The 7,009-nt window shown below is 36.8% G+C and overlaps 1 long non-coding RNA gene across 1 annotated transcript; it reads left to right on the plus strand.

Moving 5' to 3' along the window:
• The first annotated feature begins 2,420 nt into the window (after positions 1-2,420).
• On the plus strand, positions 2,421-4,824 carry LOC128289360 (uncharacterized). The gene is made up of 3 exons (XR_008278978.1): positions 2,421-2,551; positions 3,468-3,509; positions 4,393-4,824. It is a non-coding gene; the product is annotated as an uncharacterized LOC128289360 (long non-coding RNA).
• The last annotated feature ends 2,185 nt before the right edge of the window (positions 4,825-7,009 follow it).

The raw sequence follows: 7,009 nt of genomic DNA on the forward strand, positions 1-7,009 counted from the left end.
AGTACCTATACCATGGCCCGAAGCCAAATCAAGGTAACTTATATCTGAAGTACTGATATCATGGCTCGAAGCCAAATCAGCTGATATTCATAACTTGAAGACAAATCGGTATATCTTGCACCCGAAGTGCTAATATCATGGCCCGAAGCCAACATAATGTATCCCCTAATGACATGTCACTAGTATCCTAAACTATTCTTAAGGTTCAACCGAGATTTCAAATGTCGAATTATCATCGAGTCAAATGTCGAACTTATCCAAAGTCTTGTATTCACAACTTATAGTATATCAAAGCATTTAAAATACAATTATAATGAAATTTATCACATACGAACTTACCTCAAATGTGGAAACAACGAAATAAGTCGATTAGTCGATAACTTTAGTTTTTCCCGATCTAGATCCGAATTCCACTTTTCTTGATCTAAATATATTCAAAATTAACTTATTTAATCATCTATTTATTCAATTCAATCCAAAATATACATTAGGGCTATTTTACACATTTTTCCCTAAACCTTCACATTTTTACAATTTAGTCCTTATTGCACAAAATCACAAATTCATGCAAATTTCAAAACATCCATGGTTAGCTGAATTACCATTATGCCCTTAGCAACCCATATTTTTCATTTTTTTCACATTTTAACTGCAAAGTTTCAATATTTCTTAATTTAATCCCTATTTTGCATTTTCACTAAAAATCACTTAACAAAACTTGTATATCTATCAACAAGCATTCATAATCTATCAATAAAATTCAAAATAAATATGTATTCATCAATGGAATCATTCAAAATCTTTAAAAAATTTTCAAAATAGTCCCTGGGCAAGCTAGTACTAGTTGCAACGATCACAAAAACATAGAAATCATTAAAAATCGAGCAAAAACGGACTTACAATTAGGCAATGAAGTGAGCGAATGCTTGAACACAAAAAATGGCTTCCCTTAGCCCTAGTTTTTGGTTCCAAGAAGATGAATGAAAGAAATATTTCATTTGTTTTATTTAATTTTACTTATTAATTATTATTTACCATTTTAACCTTAACTATAATTCATTAAAATCATGTAATGCAAGCCCATATTTGTCCACTCACAATTTAAATGGTCTAATTACAACATAAGGACCTTAAATTTAAGGTTCTATAGCTATTAGACACCTTTAGCTATTAGAACTCAAGTTTTATGTTTTATGCGATTTAGTCCTTTTTATCAAATTGACCAATCAAATGATAAAATTTCTTAACGAAATTTTCACACTAACATAATATCATAATTTACACATTAAAATAATAATAAAATAAATATTTTGACTTTATATTTGTGGTCCCGAAACCACTGTTCCAATTTGACTAAAAACGGGCTGTTACACCTAATCTTTTTGGGATAATATCCGCTCTCCCAATATGATCATATTTTATCTCATGATAACCATTACATCTTCCTTCATGAAAATTCAATTACTATTAAATAGTAATCAAGTCATTCATCACAAAGATGAATAACTAGTGACCACATTTACTTTTTATTAACCATGTAATGCCAATGAGAGGATATCATTTACCTATGTCTCGAGCTATGAATTCCATTGTTATGAATGATGCTACATACTATAGAAGTCATACACCCAACACACTAGCTTTCGGTTCCTTATCTATTCGAATTCAGACTTTTACTTACATCAAAGTGTACGAGTCACACATACATAGTCCGTCATCCACTTAGGATTTAAGTATGACACACTATAAACATCACAAGTGAATAAATCCATAAACAGATTCAGGATTCATTCATCTTGGATCCTGTTTAATGTACTGTCAATCTAGTTAGTCATATTTATGTCTCTATCTTGTAGAAGTCATCCATTTTGATGCCCAAAACAAAACATTTCCTTAATTGGATTTGATAGACGACATATTAGTCCTTCTGTAACGCCCCAATTTTCGAGAATCCTGTGAATGTTGTCATAGGTTTAATTATGTTAGTGGGCCTCTAGAAGGCCCAAGCTTAAGATAGAACCCGGTAATTTTAGTTAATTTTTGTTCTATAAGAAAAAGGGAGTGAAATTATGAAATAGGACATATGTGAAAATGTTTGAAAATGCTATAGGCTAAATTGAAGTGGCCAAATAAATAGGAGTGCAAAATAGGAGGATTTGCATGACAAACCTCCCATTTTACATGAAGTGGCCAGCCATCATGTTGTTGTAGATAATATGAGCACTTGATATCCATAATTTATGGTACAAATTGATACAAATTGATAATGGGTTAGGTAAATGTTCCATGATAATGGATTAGGTAAATATTCCATGATAATGGGTTAGGTAAATGTTCCATGATAATGGTTTAGGTAAATGTTCCATGATGGGAATTTCATGTCTTTTGTATTAAAGAACTAAATGGATGAAATATGAAATTTTATTAAAAGAAAAAGGGGTGAAAAGAACAAAGTTTTGTCCATCTTTGTTCATCATAGCCTAAAGTTAGAGAAGAGAAAGGAGAGGAGAAAGCTCTTGAATGTTCGGTCACTTGGGGAAGAAAATTGAAGGTAAGTTCATGGTAGTTTGCTTCTATCTTGATGTTCATGAGTTTTTCTTGATTCTACCTTAACTCTTGAAGCATATTTTGGTTTTTAGTTGTGTTGTGAGCATTTAGTCATGAATTAAAATGAAGGAAATGGTTGTTGTTTCATGTTCTTTTGATGAAAAATGGAAGATAGGTGAAGTTAAGCCAAACAAATGAGCATGCATGTGCCTTAGATACTAAGGGGAAAAATCGGCTAACATGTTGTGCTTTAAAATGATGAAATGGAGATTATACTTAAGTAAAATCATAGATATGTGATGATTGATTGGTGATATACATGTTTAAATAACAAGCATGCAAGTTAGGTGTGAAAGAGTGATTTGGTAATAAATCTGCTTGGGACAGCAGCAGTAACGTGACTTTGGAAAATCACCATAAATTGTGGGAGATGAGTTAGAAGCTGCATAAATTATGTAATTAAATCTTAATGAGTCTAGTTTCAAATGGAATAAACGAGAACATATTTTGAATTCTGTACAATGAGAAATTTGATTCGTAATGAAGAGTGGTCAGATTAGTCAAATAGTGAAACATGGGAAACTTTAAGAAAAATCTGGTATTGATTGGATAAACCAAAAATTCTGAAAATTTTATGGATAGAAGATATATGAGTCTATTTTCAGGTAAAAATAACGGAACTTGATTTGGAGTTTCGTAGCTCCAGTTATAAATAATTTAGTGACTGTTGCTCAGGAAGACAGCTTGCAGTGAAATTATGATTATGTGGTAAACATTGACAAAAATTTGTTAATGAGTTGCTTATTGATTTCTTATAAGCTTACTATGATCTGTAGGTGTGGTTGGCCGAAAATTGTAAGGGGTTAATACGTAGTTTGTATTTGAATAGTTAGATTAACGTGTTAGTAATCCAATTTTAGGCGGTTCGTGTGTGGATCTCGTCAGTATATCGTCGCAAACAGGTGTGTAACTAACACCCTCTTTCTTAGTCTGGATCGGCAAAAGTCGAAAAGCCGAAAACCAGTATTTTGTAGATTTACGAGTGTGCGAATGCTCGTGAGGTAAATCGATTAATGTTTTTGGTAAGCTGCAATGTTTGGACTGCAAATTGCATGGTTTCTGTGCCCTCGATATTTTTGGGCTTAATGGGCCAAAATTGGAATGATGGGCCAATGGGCCCAATTCGGTAAGAACCCTCGGTAGTGATTGTGTTAGTACGTGAAAGGTAGGAATATGCATGAAAAACCCTAAAATAGATAAATTACTGAAATACCTTTAAAAGTGAAAAAATTACAGTTTTACCCCTAAGAGATAAATTACTGAAATACCCATAGGGTTAAATTGACCTAAATGCATGTTTGACTATTGTTATTTACTACATGCCATGTTGTTATTATCTGATGCATGGGATTGGGATATAGACGGAGGAAGTACTGAAAGTGGCTTGTCCACGTACTAGAGGCTTTGCCTCAATTTACTGTTAACTGAGCAGCAAGGCTGCAACTGTGGAGTGTTGGGCTGGGTGGGTTGAGCTATTCCCCACATGGAGTGTATGGCTGGTACGGGTGGAGTGTAGTGGTTGGTGGGTTGAGTAGTCTCCCCAAATGGGCTTGCATATGTTTACTGATGTTGCATGTATTTTGAAATGGGCCTATGGGCCATCTTGTTATCTGAATAAGGGCTAAGGCCCGTTTATTGTAATCTGAAAAGGGCTTTGGTCCAAGACCACCACTATTACCTGAATGGGCTTAGGCCCAATAGGCTTGAGCTGACTTGGGCTTTGAATGGGTGTTCCTTGCACACTGAGTTTCCCCAAACTCACCCCTTTTATTTTCATTCAAGCAGGAAATCCCCAACCATAGTGGGCTTGGAGCTGTGAGGGGATTCGGAGTGGCCACCCGTTCTGAAAGTTTGATTTTCTTCTGGTGAACTGGACATCCTTTTATTTACGTTTGAAGTTTTTGGGCTTTTAAATATAATAAGGCCGCTTAATTATTTTTGATGGTTTTAATATGTATTACTAAGATAGGTAATACTTATTTTAACTGTTGAAATTGGATAGCTTTAGGGCGCGTTTTCAAAAACAACAGTTGATTTCAAAATAACACGACAACAAGCAAAGCTTCCGCAATGAAAGTATTTTCCAAAATTAATCACTTTTCCTAAAAATGACTTAATCGAATCGGTTTCCTAGAAATATCCATGACGTTAAGGTGTGGCAATGGCGGTATGCATGTCTAGGATTGGATCCGAAGGGAGCTTGGTACTTAAGCAGTCCGATGGACTCACCACCTTTTTCCGGTTTCCTACCTGGTGCACAGTTTGCATTCACTTTAACCCTTAATGAATTAATCCTTTGAACATCAAGTACGATTTTCTGGATTTAGAATGGAATTTGTTTTTTACATTTTTGATGTGGCATGCTGGATCCGGCCATAACTTCTGGGCCGGGTTTGGGGTGCTACATTTAGTGGTATCAAAGCCTAGGTTGCAACAACTCGGCTGTGGAATGGGTTTACAAAAACAAAGATTTTTGAAAACAAAAATTTTATAAAGAATGCAAAAAACTCGATTTTCAAAATTTAGATCTTTAGAAGGTGGCATTCCGAATCTCCGGCTCAAGTCTGTAAGTATTACTCCGAACTCTTCTGAATATTTTTCTGAATTATCTGTCTGTACTGAAACCCTACTAGAATACTCTAGATAGGATTATTTTGAAACCATAGGAAAATCTTATAAGAGACTGAAACTGTAGCTAGACTTTGATTCTGCGAAAACAAACTTTGAATTACTGTCTGATTCATAAAACATCTGTAATAAACACTAGAATATTGAATTGATGCATAAAAATTCGTAATCAAGATAAATCGATATGAGTACGAGAGTTACTCGAGGAAGAGGCCGTGGTCGAGGCCGAGGTAGTACTCAAGCTGGATCTTCGTCTTTTAAACACATGCCCACTGGAGTAGCACGACCACCACCGACGGATGAGAATGGGCCGTATGATAGGGCCGCCGAGGATGATGCCTTGTCACAGGCAATGCTTCATGTTCTGGAAAGGGTTTCCGGAGCAAGTTTGGGCAACGAAATTCAGGGATCAATTTCTGAATGACTTCGGGACTAACGGAACGGAGATCTTTAAGGGCGTGTCTGGTATAGCCCCGAATGTGGCGAAATATTGGTTGGAGGCCACAGAACGGATTATGGACGACTTGGACTGCTCTGAGGAGATTGTGAGTGGGTTATCTGTACTAAGTCCCTTGGGTCACTCGGTTAGGGTAGACAAACTGTATAGGAATGTACCCTTAGAAACTCAAGGTAAGATTTTCCCTGGAGATCTGAAGGAGTTACCATTCGGAGAGTTTGATCTTATTTTGGGAATGGACTGGCTTGTTAAGCATAAAGCGACTTTGGATTGTGCTGCCAAACGAATGGAGTTAAGGACCACAAAGGATGAGGAGGTTATGGTGATAGGTGAGCGAAGGGATTATTTGTCCAATGTGGTGTCGGCATTAAGAGCCGAAAAGTGGATTCGGAAAGGTTGTGAGGTCTATTTGGCATTTGTAAGTCAGTCAGAAGAGGAGGGACTGACAGTGGATAAGGTTAGGACCATAAAGGAGTTTCAAGATGTTTTTCCGGAGGAGCTTCCAGGATTGCCTCCGAATCGAGAAGTTGAGTTTGGAATAGGCTTGTTGCCTGGAATAGCGCCTGTGTCTATCGCACCGTATAGGATGGCACCGAAGGAGTTAGTAGAGTTAAATGCTCAAATTCAAGAGTTGTTAGATAGGGGCTTTATTAGGCCAAGCGTGTCTCCATGGGGAGCACCAGTGCTATTCGTGAAAAAGAAGGATGGTACGATGCGGATGTCATTGATTATCACCAGTTGAACAAACTGACGATTAAGAATAAGTATCCACTGCCAATGATTGACAATCTATTCGACCAGCTTAGAGGAGCTTCTGTATTTTCCAAGATCGACCTTCGATCTGGATATCATCAGTTAAGGGTCAAGGAGGCAAATATCCAAAAGACGACATTCAGGACTCGGTATGGTCATTACGAGTTTCTAGTTATGCCATTTGGACTAACGAACGCTCCTGCAGCGTTTATGGATCTGATGAATCGTGTGTTCCAATCATTTTTGGATCAGTTCGTAGTCGTCTTTATTGACGATATCTTGGTATATTCTGAAACTGAAACAAAACATGATGAGCATCTCCGTATAGTGCTGTAAGTATTAAGGAAGAAGGAACTCTTTGCGAGGTTCAGTAAGTGTGAATTTTGGTTGAGGGAGGTAACCTTCTTAGGACATGTGGTCTCTGCTGAGGGGATTAAGGTGGACCCTCAGAAAATTGAAGCGATTTTGGAGTGGACGCCGCCTAGGTCAGTGTCGGAAATATGGAGTTTCCTAGGACTGGCAGGATACTACAGAAGGTTTGTGGAAGGTTTTTCTGTGATGGCA

This window comes from Gossypium arboreum, chromosome 2, assembly GCF_025698485.1.
Source record: "Gossypium arboreum isolate Shixiya-1 chromosome 2, ASM2569848v2, whole genome shotgun sequence".
Taxonomy (NCBI): Eukaryota; Viridiplantae; Streptophyta; class Magnoliopsida; order Malvales; family Malvaceae; genus Gossypium; species Gossypium arboreum.